This window comes from Arabidopsis lyrata (genome assembly GCF_000004255.2).
Source record: "Arabidopsis lyrata subsp. lyrata unplaced genomic scaffold ARALYscaffold_5, whole genome shotgun sequence".
Taxonomy (NCBI): Eukaryota; Viridiplantae; Streptophyta; class Magnoliopsida; order Brassicales; family Brassicaceae; genus Arabidopsis; species Arabidopsis lyrata.
This window is the reverse complement of record NW_003302551.1, coordinates 506,904-523,489: the sequence shown is the minus strand read 5'-3', so window position 1 is coordinate 523,489 and position 16,586 is coordinate 506,904.

Genomic DNA, 16,586 nt, shown 5'->3' with positions numbered 1-16,586 from the left:
ACACTTCATAGTTCATATGGTGGAGGAAATATACAAAATTGATAAATGCATATCTTTATCTTATAATATTATTAAAATCCATGCAATTTCCAAATATTGAGGAACCCTATATAATTACAAAGTTTCCGGAATTAAACTGACAAACTCCCAAAATGGTCATATATCCATTGAGAGTGTATGACTTTTATCAAGGAGTAATTGACAATAGATAATTCGATGTTGAATTTATGCCGTAGTGAACATTTGGAAAACATTACTTGGACAATAATAGTCGCATAGGCCTATTTTAAATTTCTGTGTATAATTAAGTTATATGTATATGTAGGGGTGTTAAAATGGGTCAAGATTCATGGGTCAATTCAACTCAATTCAACCCATGAACCCTAATGAGTTGAAAATTTTGATTCAAATGAGTTATTGAGTCAAATGGGTTGATGAGTGAAATGGGTTAGGTTGTAATGGATCAATGGTTTACCCATTTAGAGCATCTCCAATGGTTACCTTCAAATATATCTTCAAAATTGAAGTTTCTTCAAAATTGAAGGAAAAAATGAAGCAAAGCTTTTCTAATGGTTTCCTTCATTTTCTACTTCAAAAAAAAATATTCTAAGTATATTCTATCTTTCTTTCACTATAAATTATTAACAATGCCCTTTATTTTCTAAATTTATAAATTTTGCCCCATTTATTTATGGTTAACTAATAGTTCAACAAATTTTATCTACAGTAAACATTTGAGCAATATTTTAAGTATCTTAATAGATCCGGAAGCGCATTACCAAATTATTAAGTTGTTACTCTATGCTATGTTATATTTATTTTATCATTAATATCGGTATTAATTATGTATTTTAAGTTTTATATTGAATATTTTGTTGTTTTTCTATTTACTAGAAGTTATCATTGCATTTTAATTTGATTGGATAAAATAAAAAAATGAAATTTATAAACTAATTGGATAAAATATAAATAAATAATTTGTTTGGTATAAAAGAAAAACTTCTTATAATTTAAAGGATCATTTTGTAAATATAAAAGTTCATCTTCAAAATATGAAGATATGAATAGTATACCTTCAAATATGAAGATACACTATTCACTTCTTCATTTTGAAGGTAAAAATGAAACACCATTGGAGAAGATTTCTTTATTTTTATCTTTAAAATGAAGGAAAAGGTGAAATTTGAAGCACCATTGGAGATGGTCTTAATCCATCAATTTTTGTTAAATTGAATTAAACCAATCCAAATCTCTAACCGATTCCAATTTGAATCTAACCAAAACTTCTAAACCGATTGAATATAATCCTTAATTTTCCCGCCAAAAATGTGAATACACAATTTTACCGCTAAAAATATAAATCCGTAATTTTCCCATCAAAAACGTAAATCCGTGATTATCCCGTCAAAAACGTAAATCCGTAATTTTCCCATCAAAAACGTAAATCCGTGATTTTCCCGCCAAAAACGTAAATCCGTGATTTTCTCGCCAAAAACGTAAATCCGTGATTTTCCGCCAAAAACGTAAATCCATGATTTTCCAGCCAAAAACGTAAATTCGTGATTTTCCCGCCAAAAATGTAAATCCGTAATTTTCCCGCCAAAAACTTAAATCTGTGATTTTCCAGTCAAAAACGTAAATTTGTAATTTTCCCGCCAAAAACGTAAATCTGTGATTTTCTCGCCAAAAACGTAAATTCGTGATTTTTCCGCCAAAAATATAAATTAATAATTATTAATTTATTTTAATTATTAATTTATTTATTACATTAATGGGTCAACCCATTTAACTATCTAACCTATCAAATTAAATGAGTTTATGTTTCAAACTCATTGAGTAATGAGTTGAGTTGGGTTGGGTTAACCATTTTGACACCCCTACGTATATGAATTTATGATAACAGTTTTAACAACAATACTAATACTTTTTATTCAAGCTATAAAAATCAAATCATCTTTGTCGGAAAAAAAGACAACCAAATTATTTTCTCTTTTAGTGATTTTAAACTTTTGTGTATAAACATTCAACTACATATTAACAACTCTAACAATGGGGCCTCTGTTGGTGTCGGATCCCGCACCAGGAGTACGAGACCAACTAAAGATTGCCACATAGTCAAGATAATGGCCCATAAAGGATGAAGCCCATTGGACCCATGAGCCGAAGGAACGGTCGAAGTGATTGTCACCACTTCGAGAATCCGGAGTGACGGCGCTGTGACATGAGTTCGGCATAGAAGACACGGGTAAGTCGGTTCAAGGACACTTGGGCCAAAAAGGCGAGGCCCACGAAGATCAGAGTCAACTCAAATTCAAACGTTGAGCATTAAAGACAAGGAATCAAAACGGACACATTTAAGAAGGAATAATTGTACTTAATTATTCATTTTTAATGACGATTCTCTATGTATAAATATAAAGGCCAATGGCCATGTAAAGGGATCTTCCTCTGAAGATAGAAATACTATAGTAATTTTCGTAGCAATTTATAAGTTCTTTCATATTCATTTTTGTCCCTCAAGAATAATCTTTCCTACTTAATAAAATACTTGAGTGTGTGAATCCGACATCCACATTTTGGCGCCGTCTGTGGGGAAATAGGATTCTTGAGTGGTCAGATTTTTTCTTTATCACACTTCCGAGATAAGCAACAATGTCCGGAGGAGACGCCGTTGAGACATCATTGGCCGAAACCCTCAAAGCTATGCAGCAAACCATGTCGGACATATCACAAAAGTTCTCGGATGTGGAAAAGGCCGTCGATACGTTGCAAACATCCCAGGTATCTCTTAGTCAAAACGTCAATACTATACAAACTCGTGTTCGCTCTTTAAGTGCAGGAAACATGGTGGGAATCCGAAGAGGGATATTCAACTCGCCAAGTTCCGCTGCACGAAATGAAACCAGCGGACAAACAACTCCCAGTGATACTAATAATGTAGCTCAGACGTTGGAAGAAGAGACACAGCTCGGGGATGAAGAACAACTTGCAGCTCAGTACGAGCAGGAAAACCTCGACCAGTTCGAGACCATGAGGAAGGTTAGCCAGGAATTAAAAGAAATGAAATCAAAATTTCATCAAGCTACAAGTTCGGTGCCAGACATCAATCGAGTCATTGAAGAAGCTAGGCGAACACCTTTCATCTCGCGAATTGCAAGTTTGAGGATCAAAGATTCCCGGAAGCTCAAGTTTGACCCTTACAGCGGATTGGAGGATCCAAAAAGCTATCTCGCAGCTTTTCTGATCGCTGCTGGAAGAGTCGAATTGGATGAAGCTGATGAGGACGCAGGTTACTGCAAGCTTTTTTCGGAGAATCTATGTGGCCAAGCTCTAATGTGGTTCACCCAATTAGAGCCGGGTTCGATCAGTAATTTCGACGAACTATCAGCCGTATTCTTAAAACAATATTCCATCCTTATGGATAAAAGCGTTTCGGATGCCGATCTTTGGAACTTATCGCAAGGGTCAAGTGAGTCACTTCGAGTTTTCATCACCAAGTTCAAAGGAGTGCTGTCAAAGCTCCCAAGAATCTCGCAGCAATCAGCTTTATCTGCCCTACGAAAAGGACTGCGACATGATTCAAGGTTTAAAAAAGACTTAATACTTCACAAACCAGACACAATTCAGGATGCACTCTTCCGCGCGAACAACTGGATGGAGGTAGAGGACGAAAAAGAAAGTTTTGCCAAAAGAAATAAGCAAGAAAAGCCGGCGATCACCGTCCCTACCAAGAAGTTCGAGCCTAGGGAGAGCAAAGGACCAAGGAAATTTGGGTCGCAACCCTTCAACAGTACCGTCGGAAAGCAATTCCAAGGGAAAGGAAGATCAAACACTTGGGTCCGTGATGAAAGTCTATATTGCGACATTCATAAAGTAACCGGACATTTAACCAAGGATTGCAGCGTTCTTAAAAGGCACCTCGCAGAGCTTTGGGCCAGTGGAGATCTTTCCAAATTCGATATAAAAGATTTTGTGAAGGAATACCACGAAGCAAAGGAAAACTCCAAAGATCAAGATTCCAAAAGACCAAGGTTATCCAACGAGGAAGAACCAAGGAGTTCGAAGGGTAAGATCAATGTGATTCTAGGAGGTTCCAGATTTTGCGGAGATTCGATAAGTTCCATCAAGAAACATAGACGAAATATCCTACTCAAAGCAAGCTTAAGCGAAGAAGTCGATTTTCAAGGTGCATCAATATCATTTAATGAAAAAGAAACGCGGTACCTCGAAAGGCCTCATGATGATGCTCTAGTCATTACCCTAGATGTTGCCAACTTCGAAGTATCAAGGATCCTTATAGATACAGGCAGTTCGGTCGACTTGATCTTTTTAAGTACTCTAGAAAGAATGGGAATCAACCGAGCAGACATAGTGGGGCCTCCGTCTCCATTAGTTGCATTCACAAGTGAATCAGCCATGTCTCTCGGGACAATCAAGCTACCGGTCCTTGCCAAAAAAGTATCGAAGATCGTGGACTTCGTTGTCTTCGATAAGCCTGCAGCTTACAACATCATCCTCGGTACCCCCTGGATTTATCAAATGAAAGCAGTCCCCTCTACATATCATCAATGTATCAAATTTCCAACGTCAAGAGGAGTGGAAACAATTCGGGGAGATCAAGAAGCTTCACGGACGTGTTATCTAGCTAGCCACCGTATGAAGATTCAATTGCAATTAACGAAGCCCGCAAAAGAAGGACTAAGAACAAAATTTCCTAGCGGGCAGAAGAAAGAGGATGTAGCAGTCGAAGTGGTGTTGGAAGAAGACAAGCCGGACCGGAAATTCGAATTGGGGCAACTTTGACTGGCCAAATAAAAGAAGCTTTGATCGAACTCTTAAGGAAAAACAAAACATCATTTGCATGGTCAGCAGCAGACATGTCTGGTATAGATCCAAATATAATTTGTCACGAGCTAAACGTGGATCCAAGCTTCAAACCGGTGAAACAGAAAAGAAGAAAGCTCGGAGTGGAGCGAGCCAAAGTAGTAAATGACGAAGTGGATAAACTTTTGAAGATAGGGTCCATAAGAGAAGTGCAATACCCGGAATGGGTAGCAAACACTGTCGTTGTCAAGAAAAAGAATGGGAAGGATAGGGTTTGTATCGACTTCACAGACCTCAATAAAGCATGTCCCAAAGATAGTTTCCCGCTCCCACATATAGATCGACTTGTAGAGTCCACCGCTGGGAACGAGTTATTAACATTCATGGATGCCTTCTCGGGTTATAATCAAATAATGATAAACCCCGAAGACCAAGAAAAAACGTCGTTTATCACTGATAGAGGTATCTATTGTTACAAGGTAATGCCTTTTGGTTTGAAAAATGCAGGAGCAACATATCAACGGTTGGTTAACAAGATGTTCCATAATCATCTCGGGAAAACAATGGAAGTCTACATAGATGATATGTTGGTTAAATCGTTAAAGAAAGAGGATCACGTTAAGCATTTAGAGGAATGTTTTGATATTCTCAATAGATATCAAATGAAGCTGAACCCGGCGAAGTGCACCTTTGGAGTCCCATCCGGAGAATTTCTTGGCTATATCGTGACAGAAAGAGGGATTGAAGCCAATCCAAATCAAATTAACGCCTTTCTAAACATGCCATCTCCAAGAAACTTCAAAGAAGTACAACGGTTGACTGGGCGGATTGCGGCTTTGAATCGTTTTATCTCGAGATCAACAGATAAGTCGTTGCCTTTCTACCAAATTCTAAAAGGGAACAAAGGATTTCTTTGGGATGAGAGGTGTGAAGAAGCTTTTGGGCAGCTTAAGGCATACTTAACCACTCCACCTATACTGTCCAAACCGGAAGTGGATAAAAAACTTTATTTGTACGTATCAGTTTCAAACCACGCGGTTAGTGGAGTCTTGGTTCGGGAAGACCGTGGGGAGCAGAAACCAATTTACTACGTAAGCAAGTCAATGACGGATCCGGAAACCAGATACACAATAATGGAAAAGCTTGCACTCGCGGTGGTAACTTCGGCTCGGAAGCTGCGCCCATATTTTCAATCCCATCCGGTTGAAGTATTAACTAACCAACCACTCCGAACAATACTTCATAGTCCAAGTCAGTCCAGACGTTTGGCGAAATGGGCGGTGGAGTTAAGCGAGTACGATATAGAATTCAAAAGCCGGATCAGTATGAAAGCTCAGGTTCTAGCAGATTTCTTAACCGAGCTACCAATACCTGGAACGATAGAGCATTCGGAGAACCAAACTTGGAAGTTACACGTAGATGGATCTTCAACAAAGCAAGGATCCGGAGTGGGAATCAAGTTGGAATCTCCAACATCAGAAGTTCTGGAACAATCATTCCGGTTGTTATTCAATGCCTGCAACAACGAGGCAGAATACGAAGCCCTAATTGCCGGACTTCGATTAGCACAAGGAGTTGGAGCTAAGGAAATATTGGCTTATTGCGATTCGCAATTAGTAGTTAACCAGTTTAATGGGGACTATGAAGCCAAAGACTCAAGAATGGAAGCGTACCTCGAAGTGGTGAAGGATCTATCTAAAAATTTCTCAAAATTCGAATTAATCCGCATACCTCGAGGAGAGAATACAACTGCGGATGCACTTGCCGCGTTAGCGTCAACATCAGATCCTGAGTTGAAAAGAGTTATTCCAGTGGAATGCATTTCGGAGCGAAGCATTCAAGACAACAAAGAAACCCTCGTCGTTACAAGGTCTCGAGCAGCGGCACGCGACCGTGGCGAACCAGAGATCGAACCACCACCCAACAAACGGAGGAAGTCAAGGGGATCAAATACATCTAACAAGAAACCTGTTGTCTCAGCTGAAGATGTGATTCCAGAAACAATATTAGAAACCGAACCGTTAATCGAGGAGGATGTTCTTGAACCAAACGAACATCCCGAGCCAGAGCCACGAGTATTTCACAAGGTTGACCAAATTCCGGCTAAAGACTGGGGGCTGACTGGAGGGAGCCAATAAAGCACTACATCATGACAGGTGAGCTCCCAAAGAATAAATGGCAGGCCAGGAAAATGAAAGTCGTTAGCGCGAAAGTTTGTCTGTCAAAGGATGCGTTATATAGACGAGGTGTCAGTGACCCTTACCTATTATGCATTTTTGGTCCCGAAGTCGAAATCGTCATGAGCGAGGTGCATGAAGGATTATGTGGGAGTCATTCATCAGGAAGAGCTATGGCTTTTAAAGTTAAAAGAATGGTGTATTTTTGGCCCACTATGATCACAGATTGTGTTAAGTTCGCCCAAAGATGCAAGCGCTGCCAACTCCATGCACCATTGATCCATCAACCGTCGGAATTATTCTCCTCCATTTCCGCCCCATACCCGTTTATGAGGTGGTCAATGGACATCATTGGGCCATTGCACAAATCAACTCGAGGTGTATAGTACCTTTTAGTCCTTACGGACTACTTTTCAAAATGGATTGAAGCTGAGGCGTATGTCGGTATCAAGGATTCGGCGGTGAAGACCTTTATTTGGAAAAACATTATATGTCGACATGGAGTTCCGTACGAAATAGTCACTGATAATGGACCGCAATTCATTTCACACGAGTTTGATGCCTTTTGTGCGGACTGGGGAATCAAAGTTAGTTATTCTACTCCACGATATCCGCAAGGAAACGGTCAAGCTGAAGCCGCGAACAAGACAATATTAAGCAATCTCAAGAAACGCTTAAGTCATCTAAAGGGAGGATGGTATGAAGAACTCCAACCCGTCCTGTGGGCCTATCGTACAATCCCTAGGCGACCTACAGGAGAAACTCCATTCTCTTTGGTTTATGGCATGGAGGCGGTAGTACCAGCTGAACTCAATGTGCCCGGACTTCGTCGAACAGAAGCACCGTTAAATGAGGAAGAAAATTCAGCAATGCTTAATGATTCACTAGATACCATAAATAAAAGGCATGATCAAGCTCTAATTCGGATCCAGAACTACCAACAGGCAGCAGCCCGGTATTACAATTCTAAGGTTAAAAGTAGGCCGTTCTTCATGGGAGATTGTGTATTAAGGCGCGTCTTTGACAACAAAAAAGAAGAAGGCGCCGGTAAACTCGGTATTAATTGGGAAGGACCTTACATTATTACCGAAGTGGTTCGGAACGGTGTTTACAGGTTGAAAGACTTAGAAGACAATCCAGTCAAGCGACCTTGGAATGTGATCAACCTAAAGAAGTTTTATGTTTAAAGCTACATGCATTGTTTATTTACATGAACTACGGTGTGGCTTGATCCCGAGATGGGTACGTAGGCAGCTCGAAAACGAGTTCAGCTATTAATAAAAATTTGTTTTATTTCTTTATTAAAGGAAAAAGGTTCGATTGTGCGAACAAGTGAAGCAAATAAAGGTTCGACTATGCGAACATACAAGCGATTGGAAATAGAGCGTTATTTAAAAGACGGAATGTCCCTCATCGTACACTTCGGACTATGAAAATCTTGTTGACGAGCAGAACACTTCAACTCCTTGACCAGCAAGATCGAGGATCGGCATCATGCAGTCCGGAATTCGAGCAAAATCAGAAATTCCAAGCTCAATCCACTCTCCGGGGTGAGATTCAAGGATGTGAAGATCTCTTGACACCGTAGTAAGCCTGCGTTGCATCCGGTTGATCCTCTTCCGAAGTCTCCTCTTTTCCGACATAAGCTTCCGGTGTTGAAGCTCGACTGCCTCTATGAACGTCGTCGCTGTTCCTTGGTCTCTGATTGGGAGATCCCTGATCAAAGCACATGGGGCTCGGATCTGAGATCTCAAGAAGCCGCAAAGTGGAGGAGGCTGCCTGCGTGGCTCATTTGGAACATCTTCGTTTATCATTCCGATTCTGGAGAAGTCGGGCATAGATTCTGAACAGCGAAGATTGAACTCCATACCTACTAAAATGAAAAGAATGGTGAGGAGTAAAGGGAAATTGAGACTATAATTTATAGGAACGTCATATCCCTAACAAGCTGCGGATTCTATCCAAGGAATGGAGTGATTCGCGGAGGGATTTATGCCCTCGAACAGATCCTGCATTAAAAGGCGCATCTCTGAGAATATTTGAAAAAAAAGGAAAGTTGCAAATGTTTCCATAAATAAAAAGGGCCGAAGCCCATTACGAGTTTAAAATAAGGGAAGAAGTTGAAAAACATTTATGGAAGAGGCTCAGGAACAGGCTCCTTCATCGCCGGTTTGGTCTTCGAAGTGGATGCCTTGTTCTTGGCATCCACTTCGGGATGATCCCAAACGCGTTTCCGACAGGTGCTGGCCTCCTCTTCGTCTTCTTCTTCACTGTCGGATGGAACGGCGCAGACAGGGGTGTTCACCGGACCCGGGACTCTTTTAGCGCGAAGATACATCCGAAGCATCTTCGGGATCTCAGCGACGGAGTCAAAATTTCGCCATTCCCACTGAAAGGGATCACTTTCCAAGGCCCGTATCTTCCTCTCCACCCGAGCAATGCGAGCCTCAAGTGTTTGCCTTTTGAGGCCCAGCCGTTGCCTCTCTTCACACAAGCGACGGTGCTTGTCGGCAACCTAGCATAAAGATGAATGGATAAGATGAAACAAAAAGCTTTTGAATCAAAAACTTTAAATATTTACCTTGTCGATAAAGTCGCAAGCCTCTTTCTTCTCCTTTGAAGGAAAGTGAAAGACGGCGTGAGGGAAGAGAACGCTGGCCGGTTCAAAGCCGTCGCCGGACAAGAAAAGTGGGCTCCCGGGATCGATAGGGGCTACTTTTTCGTTTTCCATTTTCGAAATATTTCTCAAGTAAGATTCTAAAATCGTGTTTTAATAAAGCTTAGAAGTAGGTAAGCCTTTATTTATAATGATTTAGGGTTTGTCTTGGAACCATAAATCCAATAATGGTAGTGTGTCCGAGTGGTTTAAACCATTTTTGGAAATCGAGAAAAGGCAGTTATTGCATTAAAGACGAGCCGTTTTCCTTACTTATAAGAAAGGAAAGAGCAACCGTCGCATTAACTACAAAAGTTTCTAAGGCCCAAGCCCAATAAGTTTATCGAGTTGACTAAACCCGAAGTGGGGAACTCGCTTTAAGCCGAGCTCAGTTCTCGCATTCTAAAGAGAAAGGTCTGATCAGCCTAAAATTCTCAAAAGCATAACCACAAGGCCACAAAAGGTTAAAAGCGGACTTTGCAAACCCGCATATAATTTTAACCAAACCCCCTTGGGTCGTAACCTAGAAAGGTTTAAAAGCCTCCTCAGGCAAATATCTTGTTCAAAAGAAATTATAAAGCCTCCTTAGGCCAAAAAAAATAAGTTTGAAATTAAGTTTAAACTAAATGGGACAATCCCCAGTTTAAAGTGGACACAGCCACTACGGATTGACCTCCACCTCGGACTCCGGCTCAGCTGTCAAAGTTTCGCCCGCCTCTTTAATTGGCGCTTGATCAGATGAAGCTCCCTGACCACCCTCCGCGGTACAACCAACCTCCGGAGTGACCTCCGGTACCATAGGAGCTACGGGCGGGACAACGTCTTCCGTCTCACTTAAGCCTAGAAATAATAATTCCAGTCAATCAAAGGTACAAGGTAAGAAAAGGTAAGCGTCAGGAGCCAAGCGTTACCTGCCCAGTCTAAACCCGATTCACTTATAGGAGGTGATTCAGTAAAGAATTCCTCGAAGTCAAGCGGGTTGAAGGTCGAAGTGGGAAGAGCTGCCAAGCGACTCCGTTTTTCAGAAAGATTAGTTGACAGCTCGGTCCTTTCTTGCTCCTCGGAGAAATCTGCTTCATGGATTTGATCCAGCAGAATCAGGTTGCTTTCATGCTCCTTGATGTCTGACTCCAAGTCCGACCTAGCCTTCTCGGTTTGCATGAAGCGAATGGCCCCTTGGATCAATTCCATCCCGCGTCCCTTAACCTCCTTTCTGGCCTTCGATGCCGACCTTGCCAACTCAGAATCACGCAACTTGGCTAGCGCCTTGTACTTCGCGTCAAGCTCGATAAGTTGGTTGTTCAGGGTATCGGCGATTGATTCGGATTCATGAAGTCTACCCTGAACACCAGAAAGTTCGTCCTGGAGTTTGTAATTCCGGTCGTAGTAGTCTTGCAGCTCCCCCTTTACCTGCGCCAGCTCGGATGTTAACCTGTCGACCTTGTCCTCCAGATCGTGCTTGGAGCCAGCAGAAGAATTGAGTTCAGCCTCAAGAGCTGAGAATTTCTTCTTCCACATGTCGATCTCCTTCTCCCGTCCAATGACCAACCCTTCATAATGTTCGATCATATCATTAAGTTCGCTATGAGCCTGGCATTATAAACCCGGGATGGCGAGTCAGTTTGAAGAATGGCAATACATAAAAAAAAAAACAACAAAAAAAAAAAAAACGGAATTAACCCGAGATGAGTGATAAGCGTGAAGCAAATAGCGTTCACGAATCGCAGGGCGCCATTTGTTGAAATCTGGCAATATCGAACCCGATCGGGTCTTGAAGCATCGGAAGACGCTGCCTTCTTTCTCCATAGCTGCGAAGAAGGAAGAATTGTAAAAGTTGGAATTTTAATAGAGACAAAAAGTTTAAGTATGTGTAAGTCACCAAACCTGAAAGCGATTTGACTTGAGGGACAAGAGCAGGCTTCAACCTCGAGGAAGCATCTCGAGATTCAGAATCTCCACTTTTAGGGGATGCACTCCGAGCAGTCTTTTCACTGACGGGCTGGGAAGAAGAAGACATGTCAACAGGTCAGGGAGGACCCATTGGTTCAGTAGGAGGGGATGATCGAGGTGAACGGTCAGTCCGGGCCCTTGATTTCTCCCTTCGCGGAGACGAGTCATCACGGGACGACTTGTCCCTCTTTTTACGAACCAAATTCTTAAGTGGTTCGTTGCTGAAATCGTCTCAGGGAGGACGAGGAGAATCACGACGAGGAGACCGATCTCTCCGAGGAGAACCTTCGTTGCGGCGTTCGTGACGAGGTGTTAACCTATAAGCAGCAACGGATCTGGCTCCCTCGGAGCTGTTGTCATCAACCAGCAGGGTCCTGCTGTAATCTTTTTTGTCGATGGCGGCCGCAAGGAACGCCTTGTTTTCATCACAAGCCTCTGCTATCGGCTTGGAGAGTTTCTTACGCTGGGCAGCGAGGGCCCGAGCTGACATTCCCTGAGTTGAGGGAGGAGGCGGAAGACGATGAAGTAGATTGGGAGGACTCATCCTGAGTTTCCGGTTGGCCTCGACAAACCGGTCGAGGGTGAAAGAATTCCAAAGGGTTTCCCCTTCAAGGATTGTTTTGAAGAACTTGACAAATTCTTCAGTCGGGAGAGTTGAAGCGATGAGAGCTGCGAAATGAAACAACGAATTTGGTCAGTAAAAAAATAATAAAGAACAATAAAGGAGTATACGACCTAGTCTCTACCAGATTTCGCAGACCACTTCGATGGGAGTACATCGGAAAGATTCCCAATCGAAGCAGGAGTTTTCTTAATCAGAAACCAAGGATGGTGCCAGTTCTCATCCTTGTTCGGGAGGTGCGAGATGACGTTTCTATTGGCATTTGGATACGCCGAGAAGTACCCAGTTTTCTTTGATGAACTCCTTACGCTTAGGAGTTCATTCAGCTCGGGGACTCCAATGACGTAGCCAGCCTCCGCCGCAACGGTTATAATCCCAAGGATGGTTCGGAGGAGATTGGGGGTTAATTGAGGTAAAGCGATCTCGAGAGCCGCCAAGAATCGAACTAGGGCTTCAGGAAGGGGGAAGGTCAATCCGCAGCCGTTGAAGTAAATTTCGTAAACACAAAAGTAGCCGATACGGTGGTTCTCCGGGGATTCCGTAGGGTCGGCTATTTGCGCCTCCGCTATGATTCCAGGAGGAATTTGACAGAGCCCCTTTAATCGCTCAAGGGACTGAAGAGTGCAGGTGGATTTGTAATGAGGACCGGCAATATCGTTAGGACGAGTGCATTCATCATTACTAGAGCGCCTCTCATCGTAAGAAGGAGATTCAGGTCTCTCAGAATCGGAATTCATCGGAGAAAAATGAAAAATTCAAGATCCGGCGAGGAAGGGTTTTGTGAAGAAAAGTAGAGAGAGGTTTTGATTAAAGCACAAAAGTAAATGAAGAGAGTAATGGTGAAAAGAAGTTACCTCAAGCTAATGATGAAACCGCCTCGGAAGTTGTGTGGGAAGTGGGAAGGTTTTTTCCCGTTTTAATAGTAATTAATCAATATACGGTCATAATGATGACAGATGTCACACGGTTAAAAATAGCTAGTGCCGAAATTAAAGGAGTGATGAGATTTTCGGCGGGAAATCAGAAAGATTCTCGAGCGCAATCTTTGGCCACTTGAGCATTTAAAGTCCTCCGAATTAGAATAGCACTTCGAAGAACTTGGGGGGCTAATGTTGGTGTCGGATCCCGCACCAGGAGTACGAGACCAACCAAAGATTGCCACGTAGTCAAGATAATGGCCCATAAAGGATGAAGCCCATTGGACCCATGAGCCGAAGGAACGGTCGAAGTGATTGTCACCACTTCGAGAATCCGGAGTGACGGCGCTGTGACATGAGTTCGGCGTAGAAGACACGGGTAAGTCGGTTCAAGGACACTTGGGCCAAAAAGGCGAGGCCCACGAAGATCAGAGTCAACTCAAATTCAAACGTTGAGCATTAAAGACAAGGAATCAAAACGGACACATTTAAGAAGGAATAATTGTACTTAATTATTCATTTTTAATGACGATTCTCTATGTATAAATATAAAGGCCAATGGCCATGTAAAGGGATCTTCCTCTGAAGATAGAAATACTATAGTAATTTTCGTAGCAATTTATAAGTTCTTTCATATTCATTTTTGTCCCTCAAGAATAATCTTTCCTACTTAATAAAATACTTGAGTGTGTGAATCCGACATCCACAGCCCCTTTTCAAAATTTTAACTACTTGGATATGAACGGTTCTACCACAAATATTTTTTTCGCTACAAAGGTTTTTTTTTTTTGGCAACTGATTATATTTCATTTTAAAGGGGACGAAAAGTTATATCAGATTTGAGAAAAACCTCCAAAAAATAGAGCCTATGATAGATCACCAATCTAAACTAGAAGGCCTAACCCTGTAATCCAAAGAAAACCAGGGACTTTACAAAAAAATAGTGCTCCACAAAAAACGATCTACTAAGAAACCTAATTAAGCACCCGAGGAGTCATGAGCAGTCATCTCTTCATTAAAAACATCCCACAACCAAAAAAGAAAGCTGAGGGCTACGTATGATTGCAACCTGCACTCCAAAGTGACACTTTGAGCAATCATATTAGCCCCTCTGTTTGCTGTTGTTGCTTCCACCATTAATTTCCACTCCTCAAAAGACCTTAGCAGAGAAAGAATTTCTCCGGATTGGAATCTGAAAGATGGCCAAGCTTGAGGCCTGTTAACAACACCAAAAAGAAACCCATCCTCAACAGCAAAAAGAACCTTGCAAACTCTATGACTAATCATGCTTTCAACCGCCCAAACAAGACAAAGAAAATGTGCTTCTTTTCTTGATCTGATGTTACCAAAGGCACGGCGACTATGCATCAATACTACTCCCATCTCATCTCTCAGAACCCAAGAAACCCCTGCCAAAAAATTCCTCCTAGACCACGATAATCCAATGTTACACTTTACCCACAGAGCCGGAGGAGGCCTAATAAAGAAGGGAATGATCCCGGAATATTTCCAATTGATTGAGGGACCCTAGAAGGATCAAGACTCCTCTCAGCCTCAGTCTCTTGAGCAGCAAACCAGTCCTGAACATCCTCCTTAACCTTTTTGATAGTCTCCACAGCCGAAAAACATTTCCCTTCAAAAAACAAAATGTTCCTATTTTTCCACAATCTCCAAATGATCCATGGAAAACTCTTTCTCAGTTCAATAGGCCAACTTAGGTTGTCTTTATTCATCAAAAAATGATCAATATTGGAATAGATGGACCTCTCTTCGAAACCCAAAAGAGGAGATGGGGAATCCGACATGGCCCAAATCTGTCTAGAGGCAGCACAACCAAACAGAACATGATGTATAGATTCACCACCCAGTCCACAAGTCTGACATCTATCATCAACTTTCATACCCCTAAGAGACAAAAGGTCCATAACTGGCACATCACCACTCAAAACCTTCCACAAAAAGGCTTTTATTTTTGGCTCAGTTTTGAGTTTCCAAACCTGAATTTTTAGCTCATTAATTGAGGGCTGCTGAGTCGCTGCTGCAATGACTTCAAGTTTGTAAATTTGAGTAGCCAACCAGTAACCCGATTTCACTGAGTAATCCCCACTCCTATTGTGTTTCCAAATCCAGAAATCATTCACTGACACCACCGGTCTATTTGCTCTTATCAATTCCACATCAGCCGGATAGAAATGCTCCTCAAGCTTATCTAAATCCCAGTCTCTTCTTCTGGCATCAAATCAATGTTAATGATTGGATTTTTAAACCAGGGAGCCCTCAGCCCATTATCATCAAGCCAATAGTCAGACCAAACATTGATGCTCTCTCCAATGCCCACTCTCTTTCTCAGCCCATGCATTAATAACTCTCTACCATGCATAATACTCCTCCAGCCATAGGATGGTCTAGTTCCAATGCAGCTGTCCAAAAACTCACCTTGAGGAAAATACCTGCTTTTAATCAGCTTAGAGAAAAGGCAGTTAGGATTCTGTAATAGTCTTCAGGCCTGTTTCGCCAGCAAAGCCTGATTAAACAAAGCTATGTCTCTGAATCCTAACCCGCCCTGGTGCTTAGGTAGACCCATCTTCTCCCAACTCAACCAATGAATCTTTCTAGAATGTTCACATGAGTTCCACCAAAAGTCAGCCATTGCACTAGATAAGTTTGCACAAGTCGACTTTGGTAGCTTAAAACATGACATAGCAAAAACTGGCATCGCCATCGCCACTGCTTTAAGCATAATTTCTTTTCCCCCTTGAGATAAAGATTTCAGGAACCAGCTGGACAGTTTACTCTTCAACCTATCTTTAATGAAACCGAGCATTTCAACCTTAAAACTACTAAAACATTCTGGAAGTCCCAAGTACGTCCCAGCCCCACCTTCTGACAAAATCCCCAACCTCCATTGTATATCATTCTTTACGAAAATCCCAACTTTGGATCCAAAAGTGATGGAAGACTTTGACAAATTTATTGTCTGCCCTGTAGCTGCCCCATATGCTCCCAAAATTCTCTATAGAACTTGAGCCTGAACTCTATTGGCCTTGCAAATAAACAAAGAGTCATCCGCAAACAATAGGTGGTGAATAACATGACCATCTTCAGAGAATTACATACCATTTAAAAGACCTTCCTGTTGAGCATTATTGAGGAGGTGAGTCAAACCTTCAGTGCAAAGGACGAATAGGAAAGGTGATAAGGGGTCACCTTGTCTCAAACCTCTCTCAGGTCTAATTCTCCCAAAAGGTTTGTTATTGATTAAGACCGCATAAGTAACCGAAGTTATACACATCATCATCCAATCTACCCACTTTTGATGAAATCCTAGAGCTGAGAGGAGAGCCCTTATGTAACTCCATTCCAATTTGTCATAGGCTTTAGACATATCCGTCTTCACTGCCATAAACTCATCAGAAAATTTGGCATTAGAATGAAGATTA